This window comes from Thamnophis sirtalis, unplaced genomic scaffold (genome assembly GCF_051295495.1).
Source record: "Thamnophis sirtalis isolate CommonGarterSnake01/CBP01778 unplaced genomic scaffold, rThaSir2_p1.2 scaffold_2, whole genome shotgun sequence".
Lineage (NCBI taxonomy): Eukaryota > Metazoa > Chordata > Lepidosauria > Squamata > Natricidae > Thamnophis > Thamnophis sirtalis.
The window spans coordinates 49,253,134-49,266,810 of record NW_028261382.1 but is presented as its reverse complement, the minus strand read 5'-3'; positions in this window follow the sequence as shown (position 1 = coordinate 49,266,810).

The window sequence follows — 13,677 nt, the reverse complement described above, 5'->3', positions numbered from 1 at the left end:
GACTCTTGGCATTCACAATTATCAAGCTTGATTTTGGGGTGAGGGCAATCACTAGATCTCCAACCAACCTTCCTTTGAAAGCCAACCTGTCTGCTGTGGGTTCAAAGAACAGACAAACCCCAGCTTGAGCAAATGCGAGAGGCTTGTGATCTTATGCAGATAGCCGGATCCCTCCCCAGGGAAGGCCAGACGGGCCTCTTGTGCAAGCAGCCTCCGCCCTGATTCGCACCATCTGCGCAGGTGAGGGTTCGGCCGAGTGACCAACTCTTGGGATAAACGCAAGGCAAACAGGAGTTGCCAGGCGGTGCTTTTCATGAGCAACGGATCCCTCCCTTTCTGCCCCAAACGGTTTGTTTTATTCTGTTTTAATTTTTGCAGTTTTTAAAATGCTTTCAGGGGTTTTCCTCGTTGGTTCTCCAGCCTTCGAAGGAGACTGGTGTGGAAGCACAAAGTCCAACCAACTAACTGGCTAAGTCTAAAGAAAAAAAAACAAATAAGAATAGAATAGAGCTGGAAGGGACCTTGGAGGTCTTCTAGTCCAGCCCCCTTTGCTCAAGCAGAAGAAGGACATGATAGCAGTCTTCCAGTATTTGAGGGGCTGCCACAGAGAAGAGGGAGCCCACCTATTCTCCAAAGCATCAGAAGGACAAGAAGCAATGGGGGGAAACTAATCAAAGAGCGAAGCAACCTGGATTTAAGGAGAAATTTCCTGACAGTGAGAACAATTAGCCAGTGGAACAACTTGCCACCAGGAATCGTGGGCGCTCCATCCCTGGAGGTTTTCAAGAAGAGATTGGATAGCCGGCTGTCTCAAATGAGTCTCTTGCTTGAGCAGGGGGCTGGACTAGAAGACCTCCAAGGTCTCTTCCAGCTATGCTATTCTGTTTTGTCCTGTAGTTCTGTTCTTTTCTATTTCTATTATTTATTTTTCTGTTATTTCTATTTCTATTATTTCTATTTATTTATTTTTCTGTTATTTATATTTCTGTTATTTATATTTTTATTCTGCCAGAGTGAAAAAAATTAGATTTTAGATTTTAGATTTAAAGTTTATTTATATCAGGTTTCTTTCGGAAACTTACATTCACACAGTCCACAGAACCTGGATACTGACGTCCACCATCTTAGCGTTTATTACGATGATTTGTTAGACTTTTTAAAAATCCTACCTTTATTATTTTCGTAGAGAACGTATCTAATAATCCTTCCACCTCTCATTTCCCCTGCAACAACAACCATGTGAAGTAGTTTGGGCTGAGAGGGAGAGAGCAAGAGGCTCCAGCTGGCTTTCATGGTTAAGCAGGACTAAAATTCACCCTCTCCTGGTGATTGGACCAAAGTTACCTAGCCATCTTTCATGCCTAAGGTGGGTCTAGAACTCACGGTCTCCTGGTCTTTGACCCAAAGTCATCCAAATGGCCTTGATGGCTACGCAGAACTAGGATTCTCTGTCTCCTGGTGATTGACCCAAAGTCGCACAAATGACTTTTATTCCTAAAGTGGAACTAGAATTCACCATCTCCTAGAGATTGGAACAAAGTCACCCAGTTGGCTTTCATGCCTTAAGACAGGACTAGAACTCACGGTCTCCTGGTGATTGGACCAAAGTTACCTAGCCATCTTTCATGCCTAAGGTGGGACTAGAACTCACAGTCTCCTCGTGATTGGACCAAAGTTACCTAGCCATCTTTCATGCCTTAAGACGGGACTAGAACTCACGGTCTCCTGGTGTTTGACCCAAAGTCACCTAAATGGCTTTCATGGCTCAGAAGGACTAGAATTCACTGTCTCCTAGTTTCTATCCTATATGCCTTGAGCAGCAGACTGAAACTGGGTCTCTTATCATACAATGATAGGGTCGGAAGGGATCTTGAAGGTCTTCTAGTCCAGCCCTCCATTGGCAAGCAAAATCTATTCAAGGCTGAGAACTTCCTCATCAGGAAAATGTATTTAAAAATGGAGATTTTAAAAACTGGCTTCCACCTTAGCTAACACAAAATTGGTGGCTGTTTTTTTTTTTAGCTACGATCTCTCTCTTTCTCTCTCTCAGGGATTGGCTCGAAACCGGCCTGCAGTTAAGAACGGGGAATTAACCAAAGGGAGAAGAAGTACTCCGTGACCAATGGTGCCGTCACGGCAGGATTTGGTGGAGATGGGTGGGAAGGGAGCCACAGAAGACAAGCTGCCAACATTTTGAAGTGGGAGGATGCCAGTCACCGAGATCTGTGGAATCCCCTTCAGTCCAGACAAACAAGCATCATTCTGCACTGAGCCTTGGAGCCAGCCGGAGGAAAGAATTTGCTCGTGTAACAGCGCGCTGCTACGGTGGAACTCCCTGCCACAAGATGCAGATGAGGCTTGCAATCCGAATGACTAAAAACAAAGCTATTTCAAATAGGTAGGGCTGCCCACGCCTTTCTACTACACAGCCTGGCTGGGTTCACCTTTGCCCATCTTAAACGCTGCTGAGCAGAGGAGTTCCGAACCCAGAGATGTGGCCAAGCACCATGGGATATTGGTTAGCATCAGCCAGAGTGTTTTTGAAGTGGGTAAAGGGGGGAGGGGTGTCATCTCTGTCCATGCTCCCAGGCCAAGCTCCATTTTCAGTGTACAAGTCAGGAAAGAAAGGAAGGAAAAGAAAAGATAAATGAACAATGAGGGAATTTTAGCAACAGCACTTAGACTTATATCCCACTTCACAGTGTTTTGCAGTCCTCTCTAAGCAGTTTACAGAGTCAGCCTCTTGCCCCCAACAATCCTCATTTTACTATCCTTGGAAGGATGGAAGGCTGAGTCAACCTTTAGGAGGAAGGAAGGAAGGAAGGAAGGGAGGGAGGGAGGGAGGAAGGAAGGAAGGAAGGAAGGAAGGAAGGAAGGAAGGAAGGAAGGAAGGAAGGAAGGAAGGAAGGAAGGAAGGACGGTAGCAATAGACTTATATACCACTTCATGGTGCTTTCCTGCCCTCTCTAAGCTGTTTACAGATCAGCCTATATGCCCCCAACAATCTGGGTCCACATTTTACCCACCTCAGAAGGACGGAAGGCTTAGTCAACCTTTAGGAAGAAGGAAGGAAGGAAGGAAGGAAGGAAGGAAGGAAGGAAGGAAGGAAGGAAGGAAGGAGAGAAAGAAAGGAAGGCAGGAAAAGGAAGGGAAAGGAAGGAAAGAAAGAAAGGAAAGAGCAAGCAAGAGAGGGGATGTTAGAGAAAGAAAAAGAGAAAGAGAGAGAGAGACAGAAAGAGAGAGTGGGAGAGAGAGAGAAAGTGAGAGAGAGAGAGTGGGAGAGAGAGAGTGCTACAGAGTCAGAAAGATAGAGTGCACTGGAGCGAGAGACAGAGAGGGGGGTGCTAGGGAGAGAAAAAAAGAAAGAAAGAAAGAAAGAAAGAGTGCATGAGAAAGAGATAGAGAGAGATGGTGCTAGAGAGAGTGCTAGAGAGAGAGAGAGAGAGAGAGAGAGAGAGAGAAAGAAAAAGAGAGAAAAAAGAAAGTGCACGAGAGACAGAGATAGACAGTGAGAGAGAAAGAGAGAGCTGCAGCTGAGGAAGTTTGTGTGTTTGTGTCTCTTCAAGGAGGGGGGTGGTGGGAGAAATACTTTCCCAAAGTTTCTCCAGAACCTGCAAATGTGCAAGAGTCATTCTGGCCCTGACCCAACAGAATAAATTCCCTTTTTGGAGCCTGGCAAAAGGGAACACCTGGGCTGTGTTCCTCCTTCTCCTCTCCTCCTCCTCCTCCTTCTCGTCCCTTCTAATTCCTCCTCCTCCTCCTTCCTTTAATAAAAATAAAATAACTCGGGTTTGGATGAGTCACTGCCAAACCTGATCTGTTTCTCTCTCTCCTCTCTCCCTTTCACACACGCACTGCAGAAGAATGCAGCTGGGTGGGGCTCCTGGATGCTGGATTCCCAAAAATGAATTCCAGATGTGGGGCCGAGAGGCCAGCTTCCCTCTCCTTCTCCAGCTGCTGCTGCTGCTGGGGAAAACAGCCGCCTTCCCTCAATTTTTGCAGCAGAGTTTGGGGTGGCTCTGTTTTTTCTTTTGGGGAGGGACGATCCCCAAATCTGGATTGTCAGTTGTGCACAACTGGGTGAAAAGTTTCTGGAGTTTAACCCCTTCCCTTTGTTTGTGGGTCAGCTGCGCCCTGCGAGCAGGGCCTGGGAGGGCGGAAGAGCTGCAAACTTCAAAGTTTTCTGCGGAAGAATTTTGGAAGGGCGCCCAAATTTCACAGCCAGCCCCAAACTTCACCACGGCCGAGTTGTTTTCTTTCGAAAGAAACCATCCGGCTAAGGGTTGATCCAATTTATTCCGTGTTTGCAGCTGCTTTCCCCTCCCCTCCCCTCCCCTCCCCTCCCCAATCCCCACATCTATTTTAATTGACGGATTTAGCATGTTTAAAAACGGGCCCTTTCTCTCAGAGGGGATAATTCGGTTATCACAAGATCAGGGGGAGCTGGGACTTTGGCCATTTTTAAGACTTGGGAACTTCCAACTCTCAGAATTCCCCAGCCAGCATGGGAATTCTGGGAGTTGAAGTCCACTTGTTGCCAAGGTTGGAAGCCAGCATGGGAATTCTGGGAATTGAAGTCCACACATCTTAAAGTAGTAAAGATTGGAGACCGGCTGGGGAATTCTGGGAGTTGAAGTCCACAAGTTACCAAGGTTGGAGGATTATTTCTTCTCCTCCTCCTTCTTCTTGTCCTTCCTTCCTCCTTTTTCTTCCCCGTTCTTCCTTCTTCTGCTCCTCCTCCTCCATTCTCTTCGTCTTCTTCCTCCTTAAATTATCTTTCTTTTTCTTCGTCATTGGGAATTTCCCTGCTCCTCCTCCAGGAATTATTCTTCAAAGACATTGAGAGCTATCCTCCTCCCCCTCCCCCTCCTCTTCCACATGGTGCCAGGGACATTGGGAATTCCAGCTGCAAAGGAGCAGGTCCTGCAGAAAACGGCACCAACCATCCCCAGAAAGGACCTACTCCGTTACCCGGGCTCTTGAAAGAGCTCAGTGGTTAAAAACCCAGGAAAAAAACATGATGATGGTGATGGTGATGGTGATGGTGATGGTGATGGTGATGATGATGATGATGATGATGAAGAAGAAGAAGAAGAAGAAGAAGAAGAAGAAGAAGAAGAAGATCAGTTTTCTTAAATCATGCTTAGAGGCAGATTGTCTCAATACAAGGAGGAAGAGGAGGAGGAGGAGAAGAAGAAGAAGATGATGATGATGATCATCAGTTTTTTTCAATCATGCTTAGAGGCAGATTGTCTCAATACAAGGAGGAGGAGGAGGAGAAGAAGAAGAGGAGGAGGAGGAGGAGGAAGAGGAGGAGAAAGAGAAGGAGAAGAGGAAGAAAGAAGAAGAAGAAGAAGAAGAAGAAGAAGAAGAAGAAGAAGAAGAAGAAGAAGAAGAAGAAGAAGAAGAAGAAGAAGAATAATTTTGCAGGGTGGAGTCCATTTCTTCCTCCATCTCTTCATCTCCCACTCCAATTGGGTTCGTTTGGGATATGAAATGCCCCTCCAATTTGTGTCTGAGACTGACCCATTAGCAGGATGCAGGCTGAATCACCCTTGGCGGGGGGGGGGGGGAGGGGGGGAGACCAGCAGCCAGATGGAGGCAATTAGTCCTCTTGCCAGCCAACTCCCCCACTCCGCCCCATGGTCCTTGTCCCAAAGAAGAGAAGGAAGGGCATGGAGGGAAGACAGGAAGGAAGAAAAGGAGGTGGGGAAAAGGAGGTCCCTTCCCTTCATGGCATCACCCGAGAGAATCCCTGGTTTATTTATTTATTTTATTTATTTAGTTTGTCCAACATGTACAAGATAGCAGGTATAAGTATGAACATGGAGATGAACAAAAGAAATGGGTACAAATAAATGGGGACAGTAGGACAGGTATGGTAGGCACACTGGTGCGCTTATGCACGCCCCCTTTAAGGACCTCTTAGGAATGGGGTGAGGTCCATGGTGGACAGTTTAAGGTTGAAGCTGTGGGGGGTTTGAGGATGTAACAACAGTCAGGTAGAGGATTCCAGGCGCTGACCACTCTGTTGCTGAAATCGTATTTTCTGCAATCGAGTTTGGAGCGGTTACCTTGAGTTTGTATTGATTGTTTGCCCGTGTGTTATTGCGGTTGAAGCTGAAGAAGTCATTGACAGGTAAGATGTTGTAGCAGACAATTTGATATACTATTCTTAGGTCAGACCGTAGGCGGCGTAGTTCCACGTTGTCCAAGCCCAAAATTTCGAGCCTGGTGGCATAAGGGATTCTGTTGCGAGCAGAGGAGCGAAGGACTCTTCTCACGAAATACCTCTGGACTCGCTCGCTTATATTAATGTCCGATATACAGTGTGGATTCCAGGCAGATGAGCTGTATTCGAGGATTGGTCTGGCAAAGGCTTTGTATACTCTAGTTAGTACCACAATGTTACCGGCGAAGAAGCTTCGCAAAATTAGGTTAGTTAGGTTTCAGAAGCCTCCTGCCAGTTTGCAAGACATTGAACCTTCTTTCCATGACAGACTGCGGCAGTGAGGGAGCCTCCCCTCCCTCCACCCAAAACAGCATGGAAAGTCATGCAAATTAAGGCTTAATGAAGCTTTTAATTGGATGCATCTCTGTAGGTTTGCTGTCGGGTGAGAAAGATCAGGACCACAATTCAGAAAGTTGAATTCAGCTGCTTTATTGCTAAAAGCCTACGTGCAGGAATCTTCTCAATGAACAGTTAGCGCTTGTTAGGAGGTTGATAAGGGTCAATGTCACTCAAGGGAAGTTGGGTTTAGTTCACAAGGATTCTAGGCTGGTGCCTTTTTTGACGCCGCCTCCACCCAGGTTCGGCCAGGCCTTCTCCGACAATTGTGTGCAGTAAAGGCAGACTCTCAAGTCCCGGTGATTTCATGGGGGCATATCAGTGGTGGGTTCCAGGCGGGGAGCAGCAGCCACTGTACCAGAATGGTGTTTCCGTTGGGCCTGTCTGCCCGTCCTTGTTCCTTACCTGTTTTTAAGCTAAGCGGGCCATTTGTGCACGGAGCCAGCGGGACCTCTGCTGAGCAGGTGAAGTGTTGCAGGGCAGTGGCGTGTATATCCGTGCACAGCACGCGTGCCCGAGGTGGACGCCCAGCCTCATCGCAGCGTACAGGTTGTGATGGGATCTGAAACCCACCACTGGGCATATACAGGTAATTCTTGCCTTACGAACACCATTGAGCCCACACATTTCCAATATACTCCCAGAATGCTGTGCATTCTCAACTTTGATAATTTTGAGGGAATGCAAAATGGCAAATATAAACTTAGAATGGGGGTTGCTGGAATACCATCCCGAAAATACACCAGATGGGAGAGGAAAGTAGGCAACCACAACAATAGAAGAGGAAAGGAAGAGAGAAGAGAGGGAAAAAAGAAAGAGGAAAGGAGAGGGAGATGGGGAAGGATAGGAAGAGGAGGAGAGAGGATATAAAGGAGAAGAGATAGAGAGGAGTTGGGGAGAGAAAGGGGAAGAAGGAGAAAAGGAGAGGAGGAGAAAGTAGAGAAGTGAGGGAGGGAGAAAAGGAAAGGAAAGGAAAGAATGGTGGAGTTAAAACAAAATAGGTGTATGGGATGGTAAGCAAAGCAATCCTGACCATGTATTTTAATTTTTTTATATGGAAAAATGAATGTTTAAAAGTGTTAAAATGTGATAAGAATGATAACTAAGAGAATGTATATTTGTAAATGTGTGTAACTTAAAAAAAAACTTTGATAACTTTAAGGGGTAGTCTTCAACTCCCAGAATGCTGTGCTTCTCAACTTCGGCAACCTCAAGACAGGTAGACTTCAACTCCCAGAATGCTGGGCTTCTCAACTTTGGCAACTTCAGACAGATAGACTTCAACTCCCAGAATGCTGTGTTTCTCAACTTTGGCAACTTCAAGACAGGTAGACTTCAACTCCCAGAATGCTGTGCTTCTCAACTTTGGCAACTTCAAGACAGGTAGACTTCAACTCCCAGAATGCTGTGCTTCTCAACTTTGGCAACTTCAAGACAGGTAGACTTCAACTCCCAGAATGCTGTGCTTCTCAACTTCAGCATATTTAAGATGGTAGACTTCAACTCCCAGAATGCTGTGCTTCTCAACTTCAGCATATTTAAGAGGGGTGGACTTCAACTCCCAAAATGAGGTGTTTCTCAACTTGCTGGGGAATTCTGGGAGTTGCAGTCTACCCGTCTTAAAAGTTTCCAAGTTGAGAAACAACAGCTTAATTTGACATAAAATAACTTACCGACTCATCATATTACAGCAACGGCCCTTGATCGGTTTAATCTAAATCAATATCTATATTAAATCAAGCAAGAGTTTTCCTTCTGGCCCCACCCTCCTCTTTGTTCCAGCCTGTCTAATTTGAACACATCGCTCAAGGTTTGACATCTACCTCCAAGGAAAACAAAGACACAGAGGAGAAAGGTGAGCTGTCTGGAGGCTGGCGAATCAGGGCTGTTTTGCATCCTTCATTGGTTGCCACGTAGGAAATTATTTATTTATTATTTATTTATTTAGTTTAGTGTACGAGATAGCAGGTGTAAGTATGAACATGGATATGAGCACAGAAAATGGGTATGAATAAATGGGGACAGTAGGAGAGGGACTGAAAGCATGCTGGTGCGCTTATGCACGCCCCCTTTACGGACCTCTTAGGAATGGGGTGAGGTCCACGGTGGACAGTTTGAGGTTGAAGCCGTGGGGGGTTTGAGAATGTAATAACGGAGTCAAGTGGAGCATTCCAGGCGTTGACCTCTCTGTTGCTGAAGTCGTATTTTCTGCAATCGAGTTTGGAGCGGTTTACCTTGAGTTTGTATCAATTGTTTTCCCGTGTGTTATTGTGATTGATGCTGAAGAAGTCATTGACAGGTAGGACATTGTAGCAGACAATTTTATGTACTATTCTTAAGTCAGACCTTAATCGGCATAGTTCCAGGTTGTCCAAGCCCAACATTTAGAGCCTGGTGGCGTAAGGGATTCTGTTGTGAGCAGAGGAGTGGAGGACTCTTCTCGCGAAATACCTCTGGACTCACTCGCTCGTATTAATGTCCGATATACAGTGTGGATTCCAGGCAGATGAGCTGTATTCGAGGATTGGTCTGGTAAAGGTTTTGTATGCCCTAATTAGCAGTGCAAAGTTACCGGAGAAGAAGCTTCGCAAAATTAGGTTAACAACTCTTAATGCCTCTTGGGCAATGCTGTTACAGTGAGCTCTGGGGCTTAGATCATTTGAGATGAGGACTCCCAGGTCCATGGCAGAGTGAGGCAAAATTAGGCCATGCCAGTTATAATTTTGGTGAATCCAAACCCTGGTTGAGGTCTGATCCCTTTAAAGGCAGTTCTGGAGTCGGAGACAGAACCGTGGTTGGCAGGGAGTCTTCTGCTCACGTGTGCCTGAACTTCCGAAGCATTTGCGGATGGTTCAGGCAAGCCTAGGAAATTTAAGATTGAGTAAACCCAGATTAATTTGGAGTTAGCGGCATTGTGTAAAACCCGTTCTGTCTGCCCTGCAATTTGTTAATAAAATTGCTCAAGGTTGGGGTTACTTTGAAGGAACTTGGCTGCAATCTGGACCTCAGGAACGAATTAAAGAGTTTAAGAGTTTAACAGATGATGAAATAACAGAGTTGGAAGGGACCTTGGAGGTCTTCTAGTCCAGTGTTTCTCAACCTTGGCAACTGGCATTCGCTGACTGGGGAATTCTGGGAGTTGGAGTCCAGACATCTTCAAGTTGCCAAGGTTGAGAAACACTGTTCTAGTCTAACCATCCTGCTCAAGGAGACCCTAGACCATTTCAGACAAGGGGCTGTCCAATCTCTTCTTAAAATCTTCCAATGAGGGAGCATCCAAAACCTCCGAAGACAACTTCTCTTCCATTGGTTGATTGTTCTCACTGTCAGGGGATTTCGGACGTTATGGAGCATTCACAACTTCTGGAGGGAAGCTGTTCTCCTGATTGATTATTCTGTTAGAGAATTCCTTCTTAGTTTTGGGTTGCTTCTCTCCTTGATTGGTTTCCATCCATTGGTCACCACATTATAAAAAAGTTGTGGAGACTCTAGGAGTGCAGAGAAGAACCACCAGGATGATGAGGGGACTGGAGGCTACGGATGAACGGTTGCAGGAACTGGGCCTGGCTAGTCTAGGGAGGAGAAGGACCAAGGGAGACAAGAGAGCAGTCGTCCAATATTTGGGGGGCTGCCCCAGAGAGGAGGAAGGGGGTCAAGCTATTCTCCAAAGCACCCGAAGGCCAGAGAAGAATGGATGGAAACTGACCAAGGAGAGATTCAACCTGGAAATGAGGAATTTCCTGACAGGGAGAAGAATCAACCCGTGGAACAGAAGTTGCCTTCAGAAGTTGTGGGAATTTCATCACTGGATGCTTTCAAGAAGAGACTGGACTGCCCATGTGTCAGAAATGGTGTCCTGCTTGGGTGGGGGGTTGATCTAGATGACCTCCAACGTCCCTTCCAACTTTGTTAATCTGTTATTATTCTGTTACTCAGGAGTTGTGGGAGCTTCATCCCTGGAGGCTTTCAAGAAGAGACTAGACTACCCTCTGTCAGAAATGGTGCAGGGTCTCCTGCTTGGGGGGCGGTGGGGGGTTGGACTAGATGACCTACAAGGTCCCTTCCAACTCTGTTAATCTGTTAAACACCGGAAGACTCCTATCAGCCTTAGCAGTAACTATATTGAATTCTACTGTGTAGTGCAGTATTAATACAATATCAGGGGTTTTCTATTCGATCGTATATAGCAGTGTTTCTCAACCTTAGCAACTTGAAGATGTCCGGACTTCAACTCACAGAATTCCCCAGCCAGCGAATGCTGGCTGGGGAATTCTGGGAGTTGAAGTCCGGACATCTTCAAGTTGCTAAGGTTGAGAAACACTGCTATATAGAATGTGAAGGTGTGTTTTTTGTATTATTTTTTTCATGTATAACGTACACTGAAAATGGCATTTGATTTCGTTGTGCGAGGTGCAATGACAATAAACTTAAAGCAGAGGAACAAGCGGGGAAATCTCTTGGATCTAGGATGGCGCTTTCTCCGGAAACCAGGTTAACCTTCCCACTTCCTGTGAAAATGAGCTATGGGGCACCGGAACCCACAAACCAGTCTGGCAATGAAATCCGGCGCCATCTCCACCCGCCCACCTGCCTCTTTCAAGCCTGAACTGATCAAGCTGGCAAGTCAGGCCTGCCTTATCTCAGCCCTCCCACCCATCCGGGTGAAGCAGACTTTGCCGCAGAGGGGGATTCTGGGAGCTCAGCAAATCGGGAGGGCCACCAGCTTCCTGCAACAGAGAAATAAAATTACTTGAGCCCTGAGTTTTGGACACCTTGGTTTGATTTCCAAGGATCGGCAGGCAGAGATGGGGAAAATGAGCCAGTTTGGTCTAATGCAGCGGTTTCCAAACTTGGCGATTTTTAAGATGTGTGGACTTCAAGTCCCAGAATTCCCTGGCCAGCCATGCAGTGACGGGCAGGTGCAAGAATATAGAGATTTAAGAGGATAGAGATTCTTTCTCCTAGAGAGACCAGTTTCTGCTTTTCCTTGGTTTAAATCAGGGATCTCCAAACTTGGAGACTTTAAGACTTGTGGACTTCAAGTCCCAGAATTCCCCAGCCGGCCATGCAGGGATGGATGCAAGGATGGGCAGGTGTGGGAGCATAGAGACTTGGGGGGTATATTCTCCTAGAGGTCAGTTTTAAACCAAGGAAAGCAGGAAACGACCTCTAGGAGAATCTCTATCCTCTTTTAAATTTCTATATTCTCACACCTGCCCGTCACTGCATAAGACCTGTGGACTTCAAGTCCCAGAATTCCCCAGCCAGCCATGCAGTGATGGGCTGGTACAAGAGCATAGAGACTTAAAAGGTAGATTTTCCTAGAAAGATCAGTTTCCGCTTTCCTTGGTTTAAAACTAACCTCTCTAGGAGAATCTATACCCTCCGAGTCTCAATGCTCTCGCACTCGTCCATCACCGCATGGGGAATTCTGGGACTTGAAGTCCACAAGCCTTAAAGTTGCCAAGTTTGGAGACTCTTGGTTGCGTAGTGAAGGCCAAGCACCAGGCCCCGAGTTCAAATCCCGCTTTAGCCATGAAAGCTGGCTGGGTGCCTTTAGGCACCATTCTTTCCCTCTCTCAGTCCAACCTACCTCACAGGATTGCTGTGGTGGGGAAAATAGGAGGAGGAAGGAGCATAGTGTGTGTTCACTGCCTTCCGTCTTCCCTTCCCTTCCCTCTCCCCTACTCCTTCTCTTCCTCTTCCTCCCATCTCTCCTTCTTTGTAAAGATAATAAGGTTCAAATACAGAAAATGAAAAAAGTCCTTCTGCTTCCTGGCAGAGACAAAATCAAGCAATTACCTATGGTTGGGGGGGGGGGGAGAGAAACAATGGAAAGGACAGCTCTTAATTTGCAGCTTGCTCCGAGTGTTAGAAATATGAGCCAGCTGTTGATTGGCAAAGGGGAAGTTGGCGCCCGTCCTGCAGGCACCTTTGCCAAACAGATGCCGAGCTCGCCAGGTGCACAAAGGAGCCGGGCACAGCACAAACACAACACTTTTGCCATAGTGGCTTGTTGTATAGGTTTGGCTACTGCAAAACGTAGCAGCGGCACTTAAGAATAATAAGAGAAAAACATAGGATTAGATCAGGGAAGGGAAGGGAATAAGAAATGATACCAAATTATATCTGGGTTGGCGGAAATACCATCCCAAGGAAACATAAACTGAGATTTGAAAGCGACACCTACAGCGATAGAAAAAGGGAGAGGAGAGAATGAGAGGAAGAGGAGGGAAGGATGAAAGAGGTAAGGAGAGGAGGGTGGAAGGAAGAGAAAGAGGAGGAGAGAGGGTAGGAAGGGGAAGAGAGGAATAGGGAGAGGTAAGGGAAGAAGGAAGAAAATAGAGGAGGGAGGGAGAAAAGAAAGGGAAAATAAGGTGGTGCTACAACAGGCAGAAGGGATGGTAAAAAAAGCAACCCACTGTATATTGTAACCTATTAAATGGAATAACAAATGTATAAGAATGACCAATGTGAAGAACAATAATAATTATGTGAATGTATACTCCCCTGGTCCTTCCCTTCCCTAGACTAGCCAGGCCCAGTTCCTGCAACCGTTCATAGGATGTTTGAGCCTCCAGTCCCCTCATCATCCTGGTTGCTCTTCTCTGCCCTCTTTCTAGAGTCTCAACCTCTTTTTTTATATTTTATAAATGCAGTATTCTAGGTGTGACCTTAGCAAGGCCTTATAAAACTAGAAAACAATAGCTGGCAATCAGCATTTGGACTGGAAATTCAGTACATCGGGAAATATAGGCATTATCTTGCTCACAAGACAGATCTCATTACAGTTGGGATCAATTGGGTTGCAAATAGATCAGTGTTTCTCAACCTTGGCGACTTTACATCCTGTGGACTTCAACTCCCAGAATCCCCCAGCCAGTTGTAAAGTCGCCAAGGTTGAGAAACACTGAAATAGATGGACAAGCTTATAAATTTTGGACCTGTTTGCAAAATGGGTAGGGGGGGAGGTATTATTGTTGTAAGAGATTTGTCAGTGTTCAAAGGAAGGATGTGTTTTTATCCTTTTTTCTTTAACACACATTTTTAATGCTTTTGTCTAGTTCTTAATTTTTCTTCCCGATTTTGTATTTTTAATCTTTTGAATA